Genomic DNA, 25597 nt, shown 5'->3' with positions numbered 1-25597 from the left:
ACTACATGTGGCTTCATTCCAAATCTAGGAATTTATCTCAAAGAAATAATCTAAATGCTAGGGGAAAAAAAGCTTTATACACAAAAAGGTCATCACATTCTTTTTAAAAATAGCTGAAGCGGGAAACAATGTAAATATCCAAAAATAGTGATTAAGTCAGTATGGTATATCTACTCAACAGAATATGCTATAACTAATAAAATGGAAAAGGTACTTATATTTTAAGTAAATCTTAAAAATAAGATACAACATAGGGTGCCTGGGTGGCTCAGTCCATTAAGCATCTGCCTTTGCCTCAGGTTATGATCCCAGAGTTCTGGGATTGAGTCCCACATAGGGCTCCCCGCAGGGAGCCTGCTTCTTTCTCTGGCTCTGCCTCTCCCTCTCTCTGTCTCTCATGAATAAATAAACAAAATCTTTTTAAAAAGAAACAACATAGTATAATCATTAAAACTAAAACCTTTGAAAAGACTGGGAGAAAGTGAGCCAATATGGTATTATACATATTTTTCTTAATTTGAGCCTTCAAATTTTTCCAATTTTCTTTTATAAAGAAACCTTTATTTGGAGGAATAAGGCATGAAAAATGAAAGAAAAAACATAATACTTAAATAATTTAGAATGGAAAGTAAATAACAAAAATATGAAGATATGGAAGAAAAACCAAAGAGGACAAATAAAGTTTTGAAGAACACTGTCTTAAAGAATTCTAGAAAATGGTTTCATGGATCCAACATACTATCAAACAAAGCCAAGATAAGAATTGAAAGGGGAAGGTTTTTATTTTAATCATGGTATTGGGCATTTCAATGAAAACTGATATTCTATACAGCCTTCTATAAATATTCGGTATAGGTGGTCTACCATTACTATAAGGCCAACTTCTGCATACGTACATATGTGTGTTCATTAGTACAGTTGTTTTTCAACATACAATTGAACAATTTTCTGAGAGTCATCATATGCCAGGCACTATGAAAATAAATCAAAGGTTACAGAGTAATGTGACAAAATGTTTGCTTTAGTCCTATACAAGCATATTTTGTTTTATTATGCTTCAGTTTATTGTGCCTCACAGATACTGTGGTTTTTACAAATTTAAAATTTGTGGCAACACCACATAAACGTATCTATCAGTGCCATTTTTCTGACGGCATTTTCTCACTTCATGTCTCTGTGTCATATTTCGGTAATTCTTCTAAGATTTCAAAAATTTCCATTATTATTATATTTCTTGATCTGTGATCAGTGATCTTTAATGTTACTATTGTAATTGTTTTGAGTTGCCACAAACTGCACCCATATAAGACAACACTTTAACATTAGTTAAATGTTGAATTCTGAATGTTCCACTGACCAACCATCCCCCCATCTCTCCCTTTCCTTGGACCTCCCATTCCCCAAGGCATAACAATATCAAAATTAGGCCAATTAATAACAAGTAACAACACAATGGCCTCTAAATGTTAAAATGAAGGGAAGAGTTGCATGTCCCTCACTTTAAATCAAAAGCTAGAAATGATTAAGCTTAGTGAGGAAGTCAGGTTGAAAGTCACGATAGGTCAAAACCTAGGTCTTCTGCATCAAACAGTTAGCTAAATTGTGAATGCAAAGGAAAAATTCTTGAGGGAAAATAAAAACACTACTCCAGTGAACACACGAATGATTAAAAAAAAAAAAAAAAGAAAAGAAAAACAGCCTTATTGCAAATACAGAGAAATTTTCAATGGTGTGGATAGATCAAACCAGCCACAACACTCCCTCAACCCAAAGCCTAATCCAGAGCAGGGCCCTAAATCTCTTCAATTCTAGGAAGGCTGAGAGGGGTGAAAAAGCTACAGAAGAGAAATCTGAAGCTATGAGGTTGGTTCATGAGGTTTAAGGAAAGAAGACATCTTTCCCTCTTTAATATAAAAGTGCAGGGTGAAGCAGAGATTGCTGATGTAGAAGCTGCAGGAAGTTATCCATAAACTCTAGCTAAGATAGTTTATTAAAGTGGCTACATTAAATAACAGATTTCCAATGCAGATGAAATAGCCTTCTATTGGAAGAAGATGCCATCTAGGAGTTTCATACCTAGAAAGGAGAAGCCAATGCCTGAAAGCTTTAAAGGATAGATTGACTCTCTTGTTAGGAGCTAATGCAGCTAGTGACTTTAAGTTAAAGCCAATGCTCATTTTCTAGTCTAAAAAACCTATGGTCCTTAAGAATTCTGCTAAATCTATCCTGTCTATGCTTTGTAAATAGGTCAACAAAGCCTGTATGACAGTATATCTGCTTACAACATAGTTTACAGAATATTTTAAACCCACTGTTGAAATCTACTGCTCAGGGGGAAAAAAAGATTCCTTTCGAAATATTACTGCTCAGTGAGAATGCAACCAGACCACCCAGAGCTCTGATAGGGATGGACAATAAGATTAATGTTGTTTTCAAGCCTGCTAACACAGCATCCATTCTGTAGCCCATGGATCAAGAAGTCATTTTGACTTTTAAGTCTTATTACTTAAGAAATACATTTTGGGGAGCCTGGGTGGCTCAGTCAGCAAGCGTCTGCATTCAGCTCAGGTCATGATCCCAGGATCCTGGGATCAAGCCCCACATCAGTCTCCCTACTCAGTAGGAAGTCTGCTTCTCCTTCTCCCTCTGCCTGCTGCTCTCCCTTCTTGTGCTCTCTCTCTTCCAAATTAAAAAAAAGAACATTTGTGATTTTGGGAAGAGGTCAAAATATCAACATTAACAGGAGTTAGGAAGAAGTTAATTTCAACCTTCATGGATGACTTTGACGGATTCAACACTTTAGTGGAGGAAGTAATAGCAGATATGGTAAAAACAGCAAGAGAACTAGAATAGAAGTGGAGCCTGAAGATGCGACTGAATTGTTACAATGTCATGATACAATTTGAATGGATGAGGAGTTGCTTCTTATGGATTACTAAAGAAAGTGGTTTCTTGAGATGGGATCTACTTCTGATAAATATACAAAGAAGATTGTTGGAACAACAATGAAGGATTTCGAATACTACATAAAATTAGTTGATAAGCAGCAGCAAGCTTTTTTTTTTTTTTTAAGATTTTATTTATTTATTTGAGAGAGCATGAGTGATAGAGAGCATGAGAGAGAAGGTCAGAGGGAAAAGCGGACTCCCCAAGGAGCTGGGAGCCCAGTGCAGGACTTGATCCTTGAAGTCCAGGATCATGATCTGAACTGAAGGCAATCTCTCAAACAACTGAGCCACGCAAGGCGCCCAACAGCAGCAAGTCTTGAGAGCACAATTGTATAAAAAGTTCTACTCTGGGTAAAATGCTATTTCATACAACTGCATGCCACAGAGATATTGTTCGTGAAAAGGAGATCCAGAAGCTTCATTGCTGTTGCATTTTCAGAAAGTGTGTCACAGCCACCCAAACCTTCAGCAGCTACTACTCCTATCAGTCAGCAACCATCATTACTGAGGCAAGACCTTCCACCAGCAAAAAGATTACAAAGATTATCTGAAAGCTCAGATGAAGGCTAACATTTTTTAGTAATAAAATAATATTAATTAATGTACATTATTTTTTCAGACATAATGTATTATACACTTAATAGACTAAAATATAGTATAAACATAACTTTTATATGCACTGGGAAATAAAAATTCATTTGGCTCTCTTTATTTGAATATTGCTTTATGCGATGGCCTAGAACCAAATCCTCCTGTTTCTTCTGAGGCTTGCCTGTATTCTAAAACTGTTTATAGGAAATACAATTTCAAACTTATATATCCTCATCCTCAGAATATCTGTCCATTTGAATGCAATGCATTTCAATGCTTTTCAGATTTTCTATAATACTCACATGAGTGACAGAACCTGATTACAATTTGATTAAATCATATAAATGAGGAAAGGAAGACATTGGATAATGTCTGACTCTCTTGGAATTTCTGACTCTCTTTTGACTGTGAAAGTATCCTGAACCCTGTTATAGTGAGCCAAACACTCTCAGGGTAGATAGAACTCTATTTACTCACAAGAACTGGTTTCAGGGATTGCTGTCATGCTTTCTAATTAAACAAGTGAGTTTTCTAGGTATAATTCTATGACATCTCTGATGTAATGCATACCTATCTTCTTATTCAGCATGCTTTTTTTGTCATTTAAAATCCATCAACTAATGATCTGTGATCTTCAAGTAATTAATTTAATGATTATACAAATTAAGGGGCGCCTGGGTGGCTCAGTGGGTTAGGCCGCTGCCTTTGGCTCAGGTCATGATCTCGGGGTCCTGGGATCGAGTCCCGCGTCAGGCTCTCTGCTCAGCAGGGAGCCTGCTTCCCTCTCTCACTCTTTCTCTGCCTGCCTCTCTGCCTACAAATTAATATAATGCACATCCCTTTAAAGAAGTTAATATTTTCTATGTTTATGCTACAAAATTGGCCTTGTATGAATATCATCCTTCTCCTGCATTTCATAATGGTTCAAGGATAAATGATTTCCCCTTTGTAATTCGGTAAGTTTCCTCCAAAGGAGCCTATTGCTTCTCCACTCTACAATGAGTAAAATACATTCAGAGACCTTAGGGGACCTATTCTGAATAACACAGAGTTCCATCCTAGTTTGTTAAATTCAATGAAATTATAGCTCATTGTTACTGTTAAAGAAGAAATCCAAACATGTTACTGGATTGATCTCCTAAAATCCACAGAGCAAATTTGGAACCATTTTTTTAAAACAAATAGAATAACAGAAACAAAAATACACCGGACACTACTAAGTTACAGACAGGAAGGAAGACTTTATACTTATCAAAAGGAAAACTGGAAAATTTGTCTCAAAATTGTTTTATGCTTCTGAGTAGTGTTATAGCCCTCCATCATCATTGGCCCCAACAATGAGGAGGATAACAATAAGAACCACCTGAATTTGCGTAATAGTCTTTGGGAAAAGATTTTCACATAGAACTTTTCATCTGGTCTTTGTAATGACTCTGAGAACGTAAGGTAAATGCTTTACAACGTCTCATTTTATGGAGAAGGAAATTGGGAATCCAGAGAAAATAAGAGCCTCGCCTGACAGCAACATGTAATTGTAGCTAGCTCACTGGCTACCTGACTCCTACCTCCGGGTTTGTTTTTTAATACTTTCAAATCAAAAGAGTCCATGATTCTCAATGTCTTTCTAAATTATGTACAAGCCATTTAGAACCATAAATATCTATGATCATAGATTTTATGATCAGTTATGATACAGACAAAAACAGAAAGATAGAAACAACACTATATCTCTGATTGGCAGAGCCAAATGGAATATAAGTCACAAGATACCTAAGGATTCTATAGCCCCTAAAATAATTACTTGGTACTTTATTTATTTTTTATTCTTTGTTTATGAAAGTATTCAACTTTTGAGGCTTTCATTAGTATAAAATACAGTGGGTTATTAATAACAATAAATAAATCTTCATGATGTCTAAATAGAATGCCTCTCTAGGTCTTTACTGCTCAACTCTCACTGTAACAGTTTCATTTTATCCAAGTTTCCAGTACTAGATCTACTAGGACAAATACTGATATATTTGCTGTTGATGAGTTTACTATTACATTAATCACATTATCCAGGTAGACAAGAAAATTTCAGGAAAAGAAATGAGTAAATCAAAATAGTTTCAAAAATTCTTTATACCTCATTTACAAAGCTATTTTCTATGCCTAGTTATTCTTTGCTATCACCACAAGATACACATGGATGGGACCTTTTAAATAACATTAACTTCCCTTTTTAAACCCCTTAACCCATTGTAAAAGAAAACTAGCACCAGGTTATTAAAAAGGAAAAATAATTGTGATTTACAATGCAAAATGGGGAAGAATATTATAGATCACTGAAACCATTATTATTTGTACTCTAAGAATGCATATACTTACCTAAACTACAAGTTATCCTTTGTACAACTTTCTTTCAGAAAATAGCAATGACATTTTTGTGATTCTTAAATTTCAAAATAGGTTTAACTAAGGTGATTAATATAACTATTCAAATGTAGATAAATCGATTTGTACAAGTCAAATGAACTTCACTAAAAACTTTTTTGTACTTTTAAATACTGAAGAAATCATATTTAGGTCCAAATAGATGTAAGGAATTCATATAAAGGGGAGGTATAAATACATTTGAAAGTAGCAGTGCATCTTCATAAATTACTTTGTATACTAATGAAATAGTTAACTACCATGCACTCTCAAATAACCTGTTAACCAAAATGGCATCATGGGAGGGCCTCCAGTTCTACAATGATTGGGTGGCTTATATCAAAACACCCATACTGCTGAGAAAAACTAACAAGCTAAATAAGAATAATTTGAAAAACCATTTGATGAAGGGAACAGGAACCAACCAAAGTGGTTTTATCTTAAAACTCAAGATATTTTAAAGGAAAAAACAGTAACTTAAGCCTTTTGATGTTTACAACATTTGCACTTAAGACATTTAGTGATCCTAAGTAGCATTGGGCTGAGACATGGAACACAAAGCTCTGGATCAGAGCATGAAGTACTCTAGTGGAGTGGAAACAAAAAATATATTTGGGAGCTGTGAAGACAGCCATGACTTGGGGAGTGAAGATCTTGGATAGTAGGTAAATGCAATAGGGTGAAAACTATGTTGTTTCACACTTTTCACCCTTAAGACATTGACAGATACCTCTCATGCAGTGAAAAGCATACCTCTTGGGGGAAAAAAAAAAAGTAGCAGAAAGCATTAAACTGAATACTAGAAAATTAAACAGAATGTATAGTGTCAAGTTCTTATGGTCTTATGGTGTCAAGAAGGCAAAAACTGGAGGTTAGGGACCAACTTGAAAATCATTCCAAAATCTTATCTGAACCTCTAATGAATATTTATAGTAGTAAAGGCCAAACAGAGAGAAGCTAGCTAACAGAAATATAGAAGCCCAACTTCAAATGATCAATTCCTGATCAGAGCAAGATGAATTAACTTTACTGTAATTATCTGCAAGAAGAAAATTAAATCATCCTTGGGAAAACACAATATCACACAAATTCTTCTCAATTTTCACATGCAAAGATCATCATCAGGCAAGCCAGGAGCTCTAACTGAATAACCAAAAAAAAACCACAAAAAAAAATAAACTCAAAAAAATGTAACAGGTAAGAGAATCATCAGGCAGAAACTTTTAAATATTGTGATTAATGTATTTTTTATTAATGTGGTTTTAAAAGTAGAAGAAAAGATTGAGAATTACCAGAGAAATAGGATCTATGAAAAACTAAATGATATTCTAGAATTAAAAATAAAATAACTGAAATCAAAAACTCAAAAGATGCAGCTATTGCAGATTAGACAAAACAGAAGAAGAGATTTCATGAACTTGAAAATAGATGAATAAGAAATAGCAAGACTGCAGTGCATAGGTGGCTCAGCTAGTTAAGTGCTGGATTCTTGATTTCAGCTCAGGTCATGATCTCTGGGTAATAGGATTGAGCCCAATGTCAGGGTCCACAGTGTGGAGTCTGGTTGGGGTTGGTCTCTCTCCCTTTGCCCCTTCCCCTGCATGCTTGCTCTCTCACTCTCAAAAATAAATTAATAGGGGAGGAGCAAGATGTCAGAGGAGTAGGAGACCTAAATACCATCAGGTCCCAGGAGTTGAGCTAGATAGTTATCAAACCATTCTGAACACATACAGACTGAACAGGAGATCAAAGAGAAGATGAAAAGCAACCACTTTCTGGAAGGAAGGACGTGCAGAGAAGTGAATCCAAGGCAAAAAATGGAAAGATAGACTGTGAGGCGAGGGGCTGGCTCCCAGCAAGCAGTAAAGCAGCAGAACACAAAATCGGAACTTTTAGAAGTCTGCTCCACTGAGCAATGTCCCTCCATAGGCTAAGCGGGGGGTGGAGCCCTTGCAAGGACAGTGTGATCTCAGGACATTTGGGGTCACATTTGGGTGTCTGAGTGTGGCAGAGCTCTCAGGTATCGGAGTAGGGAAGCCAGCCACAGAGACAGAGTTGAGGAGTGGTCTCTCAGCTCGGGGTTACCTTAAACCAAGATCTGAGGCAAAGTTGGGCCACTGCTCTTTGAGCAGGGATCCCACAAATGGCAGATCCAGAGAGAGACTCTTCTTCCTCCTCTAGGAGGAGCGGTGTTGGAGTGTGCTGCAGGAATCTCCTGGGTTTGGAGACTCCAAATAGTGCTATGTGCCAGAGACAGAAATACTCCGTCAAAGGCTCGGTAAGCTCAGAGTGTGGCCAGAGACCAGGGAGACAGGAGTGATTGACTATTTTTCTCTGAGGGCACATTGATGAGTGGGACTCTCAGTTCTTGGTTCCTCCAGGGCTGGATATTGGAAGGCCACCATCTTCATTCTCCTCCTCCAAAGCTGTACAGAAGGCATTCCGGGAACAGAAGCTCCCAAGAGCAAACCCAAGCAGATTACTTAGCCTGGCCCCTGGAAAGGGTAGTGCAATTCCACTGCCATTGAGACATTTGAGAATCACTGCAATAGACCCCTCCCCCAAAAGATCATCAAGAGCAAAGAGCCAAGACCAAGTTCACTGATCAATGAGAACTTCGGAACTCCAGAGCCGGGGAGAAAGCAACACATAGAATCCGTGGCTCTTTTTCCATGATACTGAACTCATTCAAAATTAAACTTCTTTCATTGTATTTTTTTCTTATTCTATTTTAAATTTTTTTCCTATTTCTTATTTTAACCTTTTTAAATTATTTTATCTTACCAATATCTTTTTAAAAAAATCTTTTTAAATTTCCATTGTTACAGTGATATTCTATCCTTCATTGTATTTAACCTTATTTTTTGTATGCATATAGGTTTTTCTTTCTTTAAAATTTTGAGATGCAGTTTCTTCTAACAGGTCAAAATATAACCAAAATCTAGCACATGGCTTTGTTCTAGTATTGAGACTGACCACATTCTTTCCTCTTTTTTTTTTCTTTCTCAAACAACTTTTTATCAATTCCTTTTTTAGAATCTTTATTAATTTTCATAGTTACAGTCACATTCCATCCCTTCATTTTTTTACCCTTATTTTTGTATATCAATAAGTTCTTCTTCCTTTAAAATGTTAGGAGGCAGTTTCTTCTAACAGACCAAAATATACCCTAAATCATGTGTGAGGCTCTGTTCTTTCACAGGTCTAATATATGCATATAATATACATATTAGATATATATTAGATATATTATATCTGATAATAAACATACTATATTAGTACAGAGGATCCCTATCTGGAGAAATAAAACCCCTCTCTGAAGAAAAAAAGAACTAAAATCTAACCAAGTTGAAATAAAAAAAGCTTTTAATGAGGTACAATAAAAAATGGAGATGCTTCCTGCTAAGATAAATGAGGCAAAAGAGAAAATTAGTGATACAGAAGACCAAATGCTGAAGAATAAAAAAGCTGAGCAAAAGAGAGACAAATAACTACTGGAACATGAGGGGAGAATTTGAGAGGTAAGTGATACCATAAGATAAACAATACTGGAATAATTGGGATCCAGAAGAAGAAGAAAAAGAGAGAGAGGCAGAAGATATATTGGAGCAAATTATAATAAAGAATTTCACTAATTTGGCAAAGGAAACAAGTATCAAAATCAAATAAGCATAGAGAATCCCCCTCAAAATCAGTAAAAATAGGTCAACATCCCATCACATAATAGTAAAATTTACAAGTCTCAGTGACAAAGAGAAAATCCAGAAAGCAGCTCAGAACAAGAGGTCTGTAACATAAAACAGTAAAGATATTAGATTGGCAGGAGACCTATCCACAAAGACCCGGCAGGCCAGAAAGGACTGGCATGAGCACTAAATGAGAAATATATGCAGCTAAGAATACTATATCCACCTAGGCTGTCATTGAAAATAGGAGAGATAAAAAGTTTCCTAGACAAACAAAAATTAAAAGAATTTGCAAACACCAAACCAGCCCTAGAGGAAATACTGAAAGAGGTCCTCTAAGCAAAGAAAGAGCCTAAAAATAGTAGACCAGAAAGGAACAGAGGCAATATAAAGGAACAGTCACCTTACAGGCAATACAATGGCACTACATTCATATCTTTCAATAGTTACCCTGAATGTAAGTGGGCTAAATGCCCCAATCAAAAGACACAGAGTATCAGAATGAATAAAACAAAACAAAACAAAACAAGCAAACAAACAAAAAAACCAAGACCCATCAACATGATATCTGCAAGAAACTTATTTTAGATCCAAAGACACCTACAGATTTAAAGTGAGGAGGGGAATACAATTTAATATGCTAACAGACATCAAAAGAAAGTTGGGTGGCAAGACTTATATCAGATAAATTACATTTTAAGCCAAAGGTTATAATAAGAGATGAGGAATGACACTATATCATACTTAAAGAGTCCATCAAACAAGAAGATATTACAATTTTAAATATCTATGCCTCTACCATGGGAGCGGCCAATTTTATAAACTGATTAGTAACAACATCAAAGAAACACATCTATAATAATATGGTAATAGTGGGGGACTTCAACACCCCCTCACTGAAATGGACAGATCATCCAAGCATAAGATCCACAAGGAAATAAAGGCTTTAAATGACACACTCGACCACACAGACACCACAGATAAATTCAGAACATTCCATGCCAAATGAATAGAATACACATTCTTCTCTAGTGCACATGGAATATTCTCTAGAATAGATCACATCCTGGGTCACAAATTAGGTCTCAACCGGTCCCAAAAGATTGGAATCATTCCCTTCACATATTCAGACCACAATGCTTTGAAAGTACAACTCCACACAAGAGGAAAGCTGGAAAGAACTCAAATACATGGAGGCAAAAGAGCATCCTAAAAGAATGAATGGGTCAACCAGGAAATTAAAGAAGAATTTAAAAAAATTCATGGAAACAAATGAAAATGAAAATACAACTGTTCAAAATCTTTGGGACACAACCAAGGCGGTCCAAAAAGGAAAGTATATAGTAGTACGAACCTTTCTCAAGAAACAATAAAAGGTCTCAACTATACAAACTGACCTCACACCTAAGGGAGCTGGAGAAAGGAGCAAAGAAAACCTAAACCCAGCAGGAGAAGAGAAATAATAAAGAGCAGAGCAGAAATCAATGAAATAGCAACCACAAGGAAAAAAAACAAAATAAAACAAAACAAAAAACCACAGTTAGAACAAATCAAAAAACCTAGGAACTGGTTCTTTGAAAGAATTAATAAGATTGATAAACCCCTGGCCAGACTTACCAAAAAGAAAAGAGAAAGGACCCAAATTAATAAAATCATGAAATCATGAATGAAAGAGGAGAGATCACAACCAACACCAAAGAAGTAGAAACTATTTTAAGAACATTTTATGAGCAACTATACACCAGAAATTTGACAATCTGGAAGAAATGGATGCATTCCTAGAGACACAAGCTACCATAACTGAACCAGGAAGAAAGAGAAAACCTGAACAGACCCATAACCAGTAAGGAGATTGAAACAGTCATCAAAAATCTCCCAACAAACAAGAGCCCAGAGCCAGATGCTTCCCAGGGGAATTAAAACAAACATTTAAAGAAGAATCAATATCTACTCTCCTGAAACTGTTCCAGAAAATAGAAATGAAAGGAAAACTTCCAAACTCATTTGATCAGGCCAGCATTACCTTAATCCCAAATCCAGACAAAGACCCCATCAAAAAGGAGAACTACAGATCAATATCCCTGGTGAACAGAGATGCAAAAATTCTCACCAAAATACTAGCAAACAGGATCCAAGAGGACATTAAAGGGAATATTCACCATGACCAAGTGGGATTTATTCCTGGGCTGCAAGGATGGTTCAACATCCACAAATCAATCAATGGGATACAATACATTAATAAAAGAAAGAACAAGAATCATATGATACTCTCAACAGATGCTGGAAAAGCATTTGACAAAATACAGCATCCTTTCTCGATCAAAACCCTCCAAAGTGTAGGCACAGAAGGTGCCTACCCAGAGCAAATATCATTCTCAATGGGGAAAAGCTGAGAACTCTTCCCCTAAAGTCAGGAATACGGCAGGGCTGTCCACTGTCAGCACTGCTATTCAACATAGTACTAGAAGTCCTAGCCTCAGCAATAAGACAACAAAAAGAAATAAGAGGCATCTGAATCAGCAAAGAAGTAGTCAAACTCTCACTCTTTGCAGATGATATGATACTTTATGTGGAAAACCCAAAAGACCCCACTGCAAAACTGCTAGAACTCATACAGGAATTCAGCAAAGTATCAGGATATAAAATCAATGCACAGAAATCAGTTGCATTTCTATACACCAACAGCAAGACAGAGAAAGAGAAACTAAGGAGTCGATCTCATTAACAATTGCACCCAAGACCATTAGCTACCTAGGAATAAACCTAACCAAGAGGCAAAGAATCTGTACTTGCAAAACTACAAAGTACTCATGAAGGAAATTGAGGAAGACACAAAGAAATGGAGAAATGTTCCAGGCTCAAGGATTGGAAGAACAAATACTGTGAAAATGTCTATGCTATCTAAAGCTATCTATACATTTAATGCAATACCTATCAAAATACCATCAATTTTATTCGAAGAAATGGAACACATAATCCCAAAATTTATATGGAAGAGAAAAGACCCCAATTAGCCAGAGGAATGTTGAAAAAGAAAACCAAAGTTGGTGGCATCCCAATTCCAAACTTCAAGCTCTATTACAAAGCTATCATCTTCAAGACAGTATGGTACTGGCACAAAAACAGACAGGTAGATCAATGGAACAGAATAGAGAGCCCAGAAATGGACCCTCAACTCTATGGTCAACTAATCTTCGACAAAGCAGGAAAGAATGTCCAATGGAAGAAAGACAGTCTCTTCAACAAATGGTGCTGGGAAAATTGGATAGTCACATGCAGAAGAATGAAATTGGACCATTGCTTACACCACACACGAGAATAGACTCAAAATGGAGGAAAGACCTCAGTGTGAGACAGGAATCCATCAAAATCCTGAGGAGAACACAGGCAGCAACCTCTTTGACCTCAGCTGCAGCAACTTCTTCCTAGAAACATCACCAAAGGCAAGGGAAGCAAGGGCAAAATTGAAATACTGGGACTTCATCAAGATAAAAGCTTTTGCGCAGCAAAACAGTGAACAAAACCAAAAGACAATTTACAGAATGGGAGAAGATATTTGCAAATGACATATCAGATAAAGGGCTATTATCCAAAATCTATAAAGAACTTATCAAACTCAATACCCCAGGAACAAACAATCCAATCAATATTATAATATAAATATAACTATATATTATAACTTCAGTCTAAGTAGAATCTATACCTAATCAAGATATAGTAGAGGAAAAGAATTTAGTAGTGATAAGAAATTCTAGTTAATCTAATAAAATGGATCACAATTCTAAATTAGTACACAACTAATAATACAGCCTTCAAGAGCAAAAACTGACAAAACAAAAGGAGAAATAGCCAAATTCACAATCATATTAGTAAATTTTAAATGATAAATATCAGGAAATGATAAAATACAGGGTTTAAAATTTTAACAGAGAAATAAAAGTTTTGAGGACCAATATTTAACAAATTTAATCTAATTGATATGTAGAGAGCCCTACATCCAAAAACTACAAAATACACACTATTTTCAGGTGTATACAGAACATTTACTAAAATTGCCCTGGTTCAGAAAAGAAGTCTGAATAAATTTCAAAGTATTTAGAACATTTAGCATAAGTTTTCTGACCATAAACTCAAAATTAATAACAAAATGTTAATCAAAAAATACCCCAAGTATTTTGAAATAAAGCAATATATAAAGAAGAAATCTAAAAATTCCTTTTTAGAATGACAAATAAAATCATCCTCTAGAAATCTGGATTTTAAAGCAAAGAGAAACAGGCACAAATAACCTTGACAGGAATGAAAAATGAGGCATTCCTATGGATCTACAGACATTACAAAGTCTGTAATGTCAAATTTCAAAAATTTGAAACCCAGATGAAAAGGAGATTATTACAAAGATAATAATGAAAATGAATTTGAAAATTAGAAGAAATGGATAAATCTTTTGAAAAATACATTTTATGAAAATGGACACACAAAAAAGCTGCATATTTAATTCAAAATCTTTTCACAAAGAAGGAAACTAAAATATTTAAGATCTTTCCATACGGAAAACTTCTGGCCCAAATAGCTTTACAGATAAATTCTTCCTGAAAGAATAGTACCAATCATACATGTATTTTCCCAAGGGTAGAAAAAGAGGAATACTTTTTTTCTCACTTGTTTTGTGAGAATACTATAACTCTGCAACCAAAACATAACAAGAACATAATATCTATATTATTTATCTTTTTTAAAAGGTTTTATTTAATTATTTGAGAGAGAGAGAGTACATGGGAGAGAGCACAAATGGGGCAAGGCAGAGGGAGAGGGAGAAGCAGACTCCTGGCTGAAAAGGAAGCCTCACCTAGGGCTGGATCCCAGGACCCTAGGATAATAACCTGAGCAGAAGGCTGGTGCTTAACCAGCTGAGACTATATATATATATATATATATATATATATATATATATATATATGCCAGTCTCTTTTTTTGAATGCAGACAAAAACATCTTAAGGAAAATATTAGCAAACTCAATCCAGTTCCGCATTAAAAAGAAAAAAAGGATAACACATCAACATCAAGTTGGGTTTATTCCAGAAATGTAAGAGTGGAGTAACATTCAAAAATAAATTATTTTAATTTAAGTGTTAACATATTAAAGGGTGAAAAAAAAAGATTTCAATATATCCAGAAAAGAATGTGATAAAATTCAAAAACCTGTGTTGATTTAAACACACACACACACACACACACACACACACACACACAAAGCCAACTTAGAAAACTGAGAAATTAAGAAAAAAAAAACCAACTTATTTAGTTTGATAAGGGGCATTTTTAATGAAAAAACAAACGGACAAAAAAACCTAGTGCAAGTATTGTGCCTTTCTTTGATATTGTACTAGAGATTCTAGCTAATATAACAAGAAATAGAAATTAAAGGTATATGGAGGACACAGACTTCAGTTAAAAGATAACATCTAGGGATAAATAACTTCTGGGGATATACTTGAAAGTTGCTGAGAGTAAATCTTAAATGCTTTTACCTCAAAAAAGAATTGGTAATTATGTAAGGTTTCAGAGGTGTTAACTAATCCTGCTGTGTTAATCATTTTCCATCACATTTCCATCACACTGTACCCCTTAAACTTATGCCATGCTATATGTCAATTATATCTAAATAAATCTGGAAAATTAAAAGTTACACAGACAGGAAAGGTAAAAACAAAACTGTAATGATTCACAGAAATGATGAATGTTTTAATAAAACTCTAAGGGAACCCACAAAATCTAAAAGAATTAAGTGAATTTAGCAAATACCTAGCTATAAAGTAAATATATATATATATATATATATATATATATATATATGAATGGTTTTTTTATATACTAGCAAACAGACATTAAGAAAATGAAATTTAAAACACAGTTTACAGAGCATAAAATAAAATCAAATACTAGAAATTGATCCAACAAATGTATAGAGTCTTCTACATAGAAAACTTTAAAACATTACTAAGAGAAATTTAAAGAAGACTAAAATAAGTGTAAAATATAATGCATTTAGAAACTAGATATCAATTTTCCCAAAACACAATCTCAATCAAAATCCCAGAAAATTTCATTTTGTGGATATTGACAAGCAGGTTCTAAAATGTTTATGGAAACACAAAGGACCAAGAATAACCAAAACAATCTGAAAGAAGAATATATGTAAGGTGTTTACACCACCAGATACAATATTTCTTCTAAGTCTACACTAATGAGCAATGTATTATTGGTACAGGGATAGACAAATAGACTGATGGAACAGAAAAGAGCATCCAGAAATGTGTCCACTATTTACGTAAGCACTTGATCTATGATAAATTCACTGCTAAAGTATCTGAAGAAAGAACCAACTTTTGACAACTGGTGGTTGATCAATTAGACATCTACATTAAAAAGATAAATTAACTAGATTAAATGACTCTTGTATACCCAATCCCCAGCCTCAAACTTAACACAAACAGAAAAAAATACCTTCCAGGGAAAATTCAGACCTAAATGTTAATGACAAACAATAAAGTTTTCAGAAGATAACAACAGAGAATGTCTTCATGATTTTGTGGCAGGCAGAGGTTTTCCTTTTTAAAACAGGATATTTAAAAAATGACTATAAAAACGAGATTGACCATTTGAATTTTATTAAAATGAAAACTTTTGTTTATCAAAAGACAGCTATAACACAATGAAAAGACAAAATTCAGACAGTTATATGTGTATTTGACAAAGACATATATCCAGACCATATAAAGGAACACCAGCAATTCAATAACAGAAACAGTAACAAGCCCAAGTATAAAATGGGCAATGAACCTTCAAAATGCACATTACAAAAGAGGATATCTAACTGGAAAATAAATACATGAAAAGATGTTTAATTTCACTCATCATTAGAGAAATGCAAACTAATGCCATAATGGTCTACCATGTCACACATACCAGAAAAGATAAAATGAAAAAGACAGGTAATACTAAGTGTTGTCAAGGATTAGAGCAAACAGAACTCTCATGTAGTAATACTGAGAGAAGAAACTGGTTTAGTAACTTTGGAAACTATTTGGCAATATCTACTAAAGCTGAACATGGGCATATCAGCAATGTGATTCTTTAGTATACATTAGTTTACTAAATTACGTATACATTTAGTATACATTAAATAGAAATGCAAAACCACTGTCCATAATGCTTCTAAGCTGGAAACAACCAAAATTCTATCTACCATAAAATAGCCTTAAAAATAAATTTTATTATATTCTAACACAGGAATTATCATAAAACAATAAAATTTTTTAAAAAGTTATAGCTTCATGCAGATGCAACAACGAAATGAATCTCACAGACACAAGCAAAAGAAAATATACCACATGATTCTATTTCTGTACTGTTCAAAAAGAACCAAAACTAATTTATTGTATTAAAAGTCATGATAGCAGTTACCCTTGGGGAGTAGGGAAAAAAAGATGGCACTTCTGTGGTCTGGTGATGCTTAGCTTCTTGGTCTGACTGCTGCTAACATGGGTATATTCACTTTATGAAAACTCACTTAGATTCATACTTATAATTTCTGCACTTTAAAAAAATAGTGTGGTCCCATGAGTGTCTGGTGAAATCCCATTGCTTTTATTTTCCTCTCTTTGTCCTCTCACCACTTGGCCTTGAACATGGGCTCAGTTACAGAAATGTGCATGAGAGTGCAGTAAATAAAGCCATCACTTGCTAGCTGGAGGGCCAAAAAGGGCAGCTGCAGGGAACTGAAAAAATAAGTGATATCATGGAGAGAAAAGGGCTCAGGAAAATAATTCCATAAAATTGCTATTAAATTCTGGGCTTATCCACAAGCTGCACATATATGGATCTGATTTTAATCAGCATACAAAAGAAATTAAGAAAAAAAAAATAACACATAGGTCCATGCATAGGTCCAAGACAACCTCTGGTACATACACAGGAGAAATCTGAAAATAAAGCTGGCATTGGAACCACAAAATACAGCTTGAAACTTCTGTCCTGAACCTAATTAGATCAACTGCCCACTAAGACAAAAATAACAACATTCTCTGTATAATTTATGAGTCTCCAAGATTCAAAATTTCATAACAGATATAAATTATTTAATTTATTTAAACTATACATAACATAATATTTAAAATGTCCAGATTCTAGTAAAAAAAAAGTACTGGGCATATGAAGAACCAGGAAAATCTCAATTCACATGAGAAAAGATAACAGTCATGAACACTGAAATGATACAATGTTGAAACTGTCTGATAAAGACCTTAAGATAGATATTACAAAAATGTTCTAACAAGGAACAGTCTTGAAACAGAAATATAAAATAAACAACAAAAAGATCACAGATACTTTCAATGACAAAATAAAGATGACAAAGAAAAGAGTCACTGAACCTTAGGATAGATCAACTGAAGTTATCTAGTATGCAGAACAAAGAGAAAAAAAAATTAAAAGACTCAGGGATCTATGGGGTAGTAACAAAAATTCTAGCATTCCTGTCAGAGTATCAGAAAGAAAGGAGTTAAAGAGTACAGTGCTGAAAAAAATATTTGAAAAATATTTGGAAACTTCCAAATTTTGTGAAATAGAGAAACCTAAAGATTCTAGAAGTGTAATAACCTCAAATAGGATAAAAACAAAAATAATCCATGCCCAATACAGCATTTCAATTTATCTGAACACTAAAGTGTGGAAACTGAAGATAAGAAAAAAATATCTTGGAAGCATCCAGAGGAAATCACATATCACCTATAGGGGACTGACAATTCAAATGACAGTGGATATCAACAGAAACCATAGAAGCCAGGGATGCCTGGGTGGTTGCTGGTTAAGTGCCTGATTTCAGTTCAGATCATGATCTTAGGGTCATGAGATGGAGCCCCGCAAGCCCACAAGCCGCATGTGGCTCCACACTAGGCAGGGAGTCTGCTTGAGAATTTCTCTCTCCCTCTCCCTTTGTCCCTCCTCCCTACCCCTGAACTCTCTCTCTAAAATAAATCTTAAAAAAAAAAAAAAGAAAGAAACTATAGAAGCCAGAAGGAAATGACACCCCTTTTTTTAAAGTGCTGAGAGGAAGAAAATTTCAACATAGACTGTATATCCAATAAAAATATCTTTTCAGAATGAAGTGAAATAAAGATTCTCAGATGCAAACAAAACTAAGAAAATTTGTTGCTAGGAGATCTTTTCTAAACGAATTACTTAAGGAAGTACTCCAGACAGAAGGAAAATGATACTAAAAAGAAACTTTATACATCAAGAATAAAGAGAAAGTAACAGAAATGATAAACATGTAAGTAAAAATAATGAACTATTATTCTCTGCTTGAATTCTTTAAAATATGTTTAACAGTTAAAAGTGAAAATATAACATTATCTAAAGGGGCTTCAATCTATGTAGATATGATATGCAACAATAATGCAAAATTGGGACAGTAAATGACCTTACATGGTGGCAAGATTTCTACATTCAACTTGCAGTGATAAAATACTGATTCTAAGAAGACTATGAAAACTTAAGTATGCATACTGGAAACCTTAGAAACCCTAAAAAACTATATAAAGATATATAGTCAAAAGCATAATTGATAAATTAAAATGGAATACTAAAAAAAAAATTCAAGTAACCCAAAACAAGGCAGGAATTGGGAAATGGAGGAATGGAAAGAGAAGTAAAAACAACAACAACAACAACAAAAAAAACCCAAAAACCAAATAAACAAAAAACAAAACAAAACAAAAAACCAGGAAAAAAAATATAAGACATAAATTCAAAAGTCAATAGTTACACTAAATGTAAATGCAGTTATTGATACCTATGCATATACACACACTCACACTCTTACAGTTTCCTAGAGCTATATACATTAAGGAGGAAATAATCATGCTACTGCAGTATGGATTAACAAGAGGGTCTTACCTTAGAATGATATGAGAAAGTTGCTTTGGAGAGATGTCTTTTAAGCTGAGACTATGGAATCAAGATGGATCCACTCAAGCAAAGAGTGGGTTTAAGAAGCACCAGTTCCAGCATTCTTCAATAAAAACATGAGAGAAAGTGAAAACTGAACAGTGACAAGTCTGTTTCAAAGTAAAATAATATTCATGACACTGCAAGTACACTCAACAGCAAATACTATGAGAAGCCATTCACTCCCTGAGAGAAATAGGAGAGGAATAGATACTGGGTCTTGGCTGGAACAACATCTTGTGAAGCTGGGTAGATTCTACCTTGACCTCCAATACTGGGGAACAAGGAAAACAATGGTTCCTTCAACTGAAGCTCCCATTGCTGCAAAGTTCCTTTACTATAGAAAGGCTAATAGCAATTCCGAAGAAAACCACGTTTATCATGGCTGACAAGTGGGAGTCTTGGACTGTACTTCATCCCACACAACTATCCCACCAGAGCTGGTAGGGCCAGTACTACTGCTATTATGGTTGCCTGGATTTTGGAAATCAAGCATTCATCCCCTCACCAGCCCAGGGTAACTAGTACAGTAGCATGAGCCACCCCATAACTGAATGAATTCTGACAACTCCAGCTCCAGAGACTTCTGGGCAAGTCCGTAAGTGGCAAGAGCCAGAAACAAGATAGTTGTACCTCCTGCTATCTACCTGGACACTTTAACTAAAACTCAGACATATATATGTATGTATGTATCAAGTGGTTGAGGACCAAAATAAACAGGACAGTTTCCTGAGCTCTGTTCATGGAGCTCACCCAGGTCCTACAGATATAAATCTCCAATTCATTACTTAAGCCATTCTACATTTGTCACTAGATGAACACGACAAAATCAAGGATGAAGCTACATCCCAGCCTTTTCAGTCAAGCAGGACGACAAATGTTCATGAGAATAGTACATGAACCAGAAAGATGATAGCAGAAAACTTCCCATGCTCAACTCACCACTATGTGACTAAATGTTGTTCTGCTTATTTACTGTTGACTTTTAAGAGAACAGGGTAGGTATTCTGGACAGCCAAATAATGGTCCTTTACTAGAAACACATATTAAAATCACTACAAAAGCTGTTTTTTCCCCAATTACCCTTTTCCTCCCTTAGCTGAGGATAGTGGACTAGATTTAACAGGAGTAATCACTTCAGGTGAAGGACATGAAGAAAATTAAGGTGCAATGGCAGGCCTGCCATCAGTAACCATGCCCTTAAAAACACTCTGAGAAGCCAATATTCTGATAATACTCTAAGAAACCAAGAATTTATACAACCACGGTAAATTGGGCACTGCACCAAAACATGCAGGCTACTTGACTTAACATTTGTTTCAGTCAACAACATTCAAGGGAGAGGCCCAATATGTCAAGTCACCATCCCACAATTTAGAGATGACTCACTTTAACAGGAAGAACAGTGTTTCACTCTCATCTCATGGAATCCGGTTCATTTTAACATAATACCACATAGTTCTTAATATGCACCACAGAGGCAACATTGAGCTTTTACATCCAAATGCTGTGAGTGAACGGAGATAGTGTTTCCAGGGTCTTTTTCCTCATTGTCATGGTAACAGAGGGCAAAGGTGGCAATTAGGCTTTACACCTGGGTGGTTGGCATATGGGCCCAGCTTCTAAAACAAAACTGGACCACAGTCACACATGTGTGGGGAGTGACATGCATTAAGTCCATTAATAGCAATGTATGTTGTATTCTTTAATTTTATTTTGGTAATGAATTTATTATCAGATTGCTCTGCTTAGGGTAAAAGGAAACCAAGTCATATTAGAGGCAATTCTTCAGTCATTATGTCTTTGTCTTGTTCTTACCAGGAAATGTAAAGATCTCTACAACACTGTTTTTAAAGTTGTAGGCTATATCATAAGTGGTCTTGAAATTAAGATAGTGGGTTGTAGACCTTTAAGGCAAAGGAAAAAATAGCATAAGGCAAAATGAGATAAAACAGTATAGAATGTAACATATATGTCGGTGTCACACATAGAAAGGGTAAATACTGTCTTGTGATATTTTTGTTTCAATTGTATGTCTCTGTGTGTACCAGGTTATGATTTAATTGTATTTCTCTCAGTGGGTTATTATGAAAATGTTTGAAAACTACTGCTATAAAGGATACCTATCTGATTGCCCAAATAGCATTTCCCTACAAGAATGCTATTGACTTTGAGAGCTGGTCAAGTCTCCCTTCTAAGTCATCAGTTGTTATATCACAGGACTCAAAGTCATCTCTTAACCCTGTCAACTAAAATACAGTAGTGATTCCAGCCACACATTTCCAGATGCTACCTAGGAGGTGATGTTACCCTCTGTAAAAAAATATGAATCCAAAAACAAAAGGTTACTAGTTCAATTCATGCATGATGAGAAGCATTTGTTTCCACCTCTCCTTTTGTATCTAGAGTTTGACCTCCAATTAAGATCGCTTTGTAGGCCTTTAGCTGGGATATGTACACTGCTCTACCTACTTCTGCAAATTGTCTTCTGTTCCAAGCACCCATCAATCTGATACTAAATCCATTAGCAAAATAAAACGAAAGGAACACAACATACATTGCAATTAATGGACTTCCATGCACATCACTCATCTCTATTTGAATGCCTCCATAACTACCTGCGCTTTTCAATATATACCATCTGAGGAAAGAGATTTTCCCCAAAGCTAACCAAGATTCGTTATTTTAAAAGCTCCCTCTCAAAGTGAAACTAGAAATTTTTACCACCAATTTATGGTGACTGAGTATTTATTCTTTGGTGGACCTTCTACAGAAAAGATCCATGGAGGAACCATGGTTTCTAGTCTAAAGAATTTATATTGTAATATTTTTTTACTTCCTATGACTGACTTTGTGTGGACAGTGATAAACAGCTCATAATGCTTCATCTGCTATCTTTACCCACAGGATCAAGGAACAGTAAAATATTTAAAAAAAAATTAAATGAAGATTAAATCAGCTGGTAGCATCGTACTGCAGCACAATACTTACGTTTGAACTTGAGTGGGGGAACTTTTCTTATTTAGAGCAGAATCAAGTCTTTATTCTATAGATTTTTAAGTTTGCAATGACATTTTGAAAATATCAAGAGAAGTAATCTGAATTTATAAAGTAGGCAGAAATGGTAAACTTGCACTTAATTTTTTCACAAACTCCCATTTCTGGCAAGCTTGGGACCAAACTATGTGTAACTATAATTTAAAGAGGCCATAAGCTAAAAGTCATAAATACTCTTAATTATTCAGCTCTTTTCCTTCCAGAACCTAAGATAAACTGATCTCTTACTTCCGCTAAAGAGCACTAATGGACAATTAGTTAGAGATAGAGAGCAACCCTTAAAGTAGTATTTTTACAACAGAAAATCACACAAGTCGCTCAACCATTTACTTTTTTATACAATAAAAATGTCAAGGACCAAAAACTGGGCACAAAGGAAGAGAAAAATGGAAATGGAGAATATCACACTGTATGCTTAAATGATAAGAACAAAGAAATATGAGAGGAAAGACCATTTATTTTTCAAATGGAAAAATTGCTCAGATGAGTAAAAGGCCACAGAGTAGAAGGTCTGAGGGGATAATCCAGGTAGACTGCACATTGTGAGTGTGTAATAAAAATTATCCTAAGGGAGAAAAAAACACCTGCTAGATGTTGGGTAAGGTAAACAAATAAGAAAAATGAGGCCAAATTTGCAAGAGACACCAATACCAATACCAAGTAAGCTCTCTTTTGTTATTGTTTCAGTTTTGGGGTTGTTTTTTTTTTTTTTTTGGCATGCTAAAGTAATAAATTAGCTATTAATAAGTAGGAACATTTGAAGATTAGTTTTACTAAATTAATAACAAAAAAAATCTATGTATGTACATCCAAACACACACATACCTAGTGGGAAAACATTAAGGAGATTCCCGTGCCTCAAATACATTTTGAGCACACAAATTAGGAGATTCTAGATTCAAATAATAACAAATACAAAGGTCATTCTAAAATTAATGAATAAGCTAGATGTAGATAAATCAATAGCATCAAATGGGCACTGAGCAAGGATAATACTGTGCCCTGAATATGTAACTTAACCTGCCCTCAAAGTGGCCATTTTCAAAGTACTGAAAAACACTGGCAATGTGAATCAGTCACAAAAAGCAAGTATAAAAGCAACATTGGTAACCAAAGACAGACAAGGAAAATATGTATAAAAGGGTAAGATCACCCAAAAGCCTAAGCCCCAGGCGGTTAATTGAACATCTTATATCTGGGCTTCCTGTGAGGTTAAATAAGCATCTGTAAGTGCAGTAACCAGAATACGCAATCTATTCAGATTGTCAAAAAGCTTTTGATAAATGTCATGGCAAAAACTGTCTAAGAGGGTGCCTGGGTGGCTCAGTGGGTTAAGCTGCTGCCTTCGGCTCAGGTCATGATCTCAGGGTCCTGGGATCGAGTCCGGCATCGGGCTCTCTGCCCAGCGGGGAGCCTGCTTCCCTCTCTCTCTCTGCCTCTCTCTCTGTCTACTTGTGATCTCTCTCTGACAAATAAATAAATAAAATCTTAAAAAAAAAAACTGAGTTTTTAAGTAAACATGAAATTCAGAATATGTATTTACATAAGCATGGAATTATCTTAAATAAAGTAAACAATAAGTAAAATGTAGATGTGGAAAAGGCAGTTGAACATTTTATAAACTTTGACTATGGAATTCAAAGTGTCATCTGAACATCCTTTAGAGTTCACTATCCTTTTCAAGTTATAAAATACCAACCACAGCATCATGAAATCTAAAGAGCTAGGATGGCTGCCCATATAATACTGATTAAGAAACTAAGATTCAAGGAGGATTAATCATTGCTTAAGGTTAAAACAGGAAGATTTTATAGAATGTATAATTAAAACCAAAGTTACCATATAAGTTCCCCTACAGCATGTGTTGAATATTGTACATCACTTATAATAAGGAATAGAAGAGTAGGTACTTAAAAATAACCTTTGTAATATGGTCCTACAAAAAAAGGCTTTAAACATCTCAATGTGTTGTGGCTACAAAGATACCTAAAATGCTGGGCATCGACAGAAGTGCTTTGAATCTAACCTTGAAGATTACCAGCGTATAACAGCTGGATATGGGAGAATATGCCTACAAAGGAGATATCAGGGAATAATAAAGGCATAGGAAAAAAAATCAGGAGGGCATGATGCCATGGAAAATAAGGCCAGAAAAAGCATTTCAAAAAGAAGGAAGTGAGCAGCAAGATCAACCGTCCAAAGAGATCTCAATAAGAGTTTGGTAAAGTGATAAAGATCTCTGATACAGACAAGGTGATCTGGTGAATATATTGGTGAGGAAATGGAAATGGAAAAGATAAACATCTCTGGTGAAATTTGAGTGTAGTTGGGAAAAGAGAGGGGGTAATAATAGCCAACAGCATTTTCTATATTTTTATAAATGACACTAAAATTCATCAAAGCTGGGAAGCTGGCTCACCCATGACTCCTCCGCCATCCTCCATATCTATTTGATTATTATGTGGTATAGTTTATACCTCCACCCTCGTGAATATATTGTCTTACATTCATCTTCCAATGACTCACCAACAGTTACAGGGTAAAATTCAATCTCCTTAGTTTAGGATTTATGACTTTTTATAATCTGACCGAAATTACCCATCTAACCTTACTTCTTATTTCCACCCAAAGATGCAGTTAAATGAGTCAGGTTTTTATATTTCTCCAGGCTTTCTTGTACACTGTTAACGTTTTCTAGAATGTTAACGTTTTCTAGAATGTTTTCTAGAACATTTCCTAGAATGTTCTCCAATACAACCATTTTCCCACCACTGCCACCCCTGCCCACCTTCATGTACCACACTCCTACTATTCACTTTTCAAATCTCCATTCCAGTATTATCTTTATGAATTCTCCCTTGACCTACTATGTTCCCATAGTAACCTTT

The 25597-nt window shown here is 35.1% G+C and overlaps 1 protein-coding gene across 24 annotated transcripts in view; it reads right to left on the bottom strand.

The window, feature by feature from the left end:
* ZBTB20 (zinc finger and BTB domain containing 20) overlaps positions 1–25597 on the bottom strand; it is an 816455-nt gene that overhangs the window by 614634 nt on the left and 176224 nt on the right. For 4 of the 24 annotated variants that reach the window (XM_059164028.1, XM_059164024.1, XM_059164030.1 and 1 more), the window contains one exon: positions 19602–19716. The exons of the other annotated variants lie outside the window; for them this stretch is intronic. The gene's annotated coding sequence lies outside the window, so the exon portion shown is untranslated. The remainder of the gene's footprint in view (positions 1–19601; positions 19717–25597) is intronic. 24 annotated transcript variants of the gene reach the window in all.

This window comes from Mustela lutreola, chromosome 2 (genome assembly GCF_030435805.1).
Source record: "Mustela lutreola isolate mMusLut2 chromosome 2, mMusLut2.pri, whole genome shotgun sequence".
Taxonomy (NCBI): domain Eukaryota; kingdom Metazoa; phylum Chordata; class Mammalia; order Carnivora; family Mustelidae; genus Mustela; species Mustela lutreola.
Note: the sequence above shows the minus strand (reverse complement) of the source record. Positions and strands in the feature narration are given on the sequence as shown.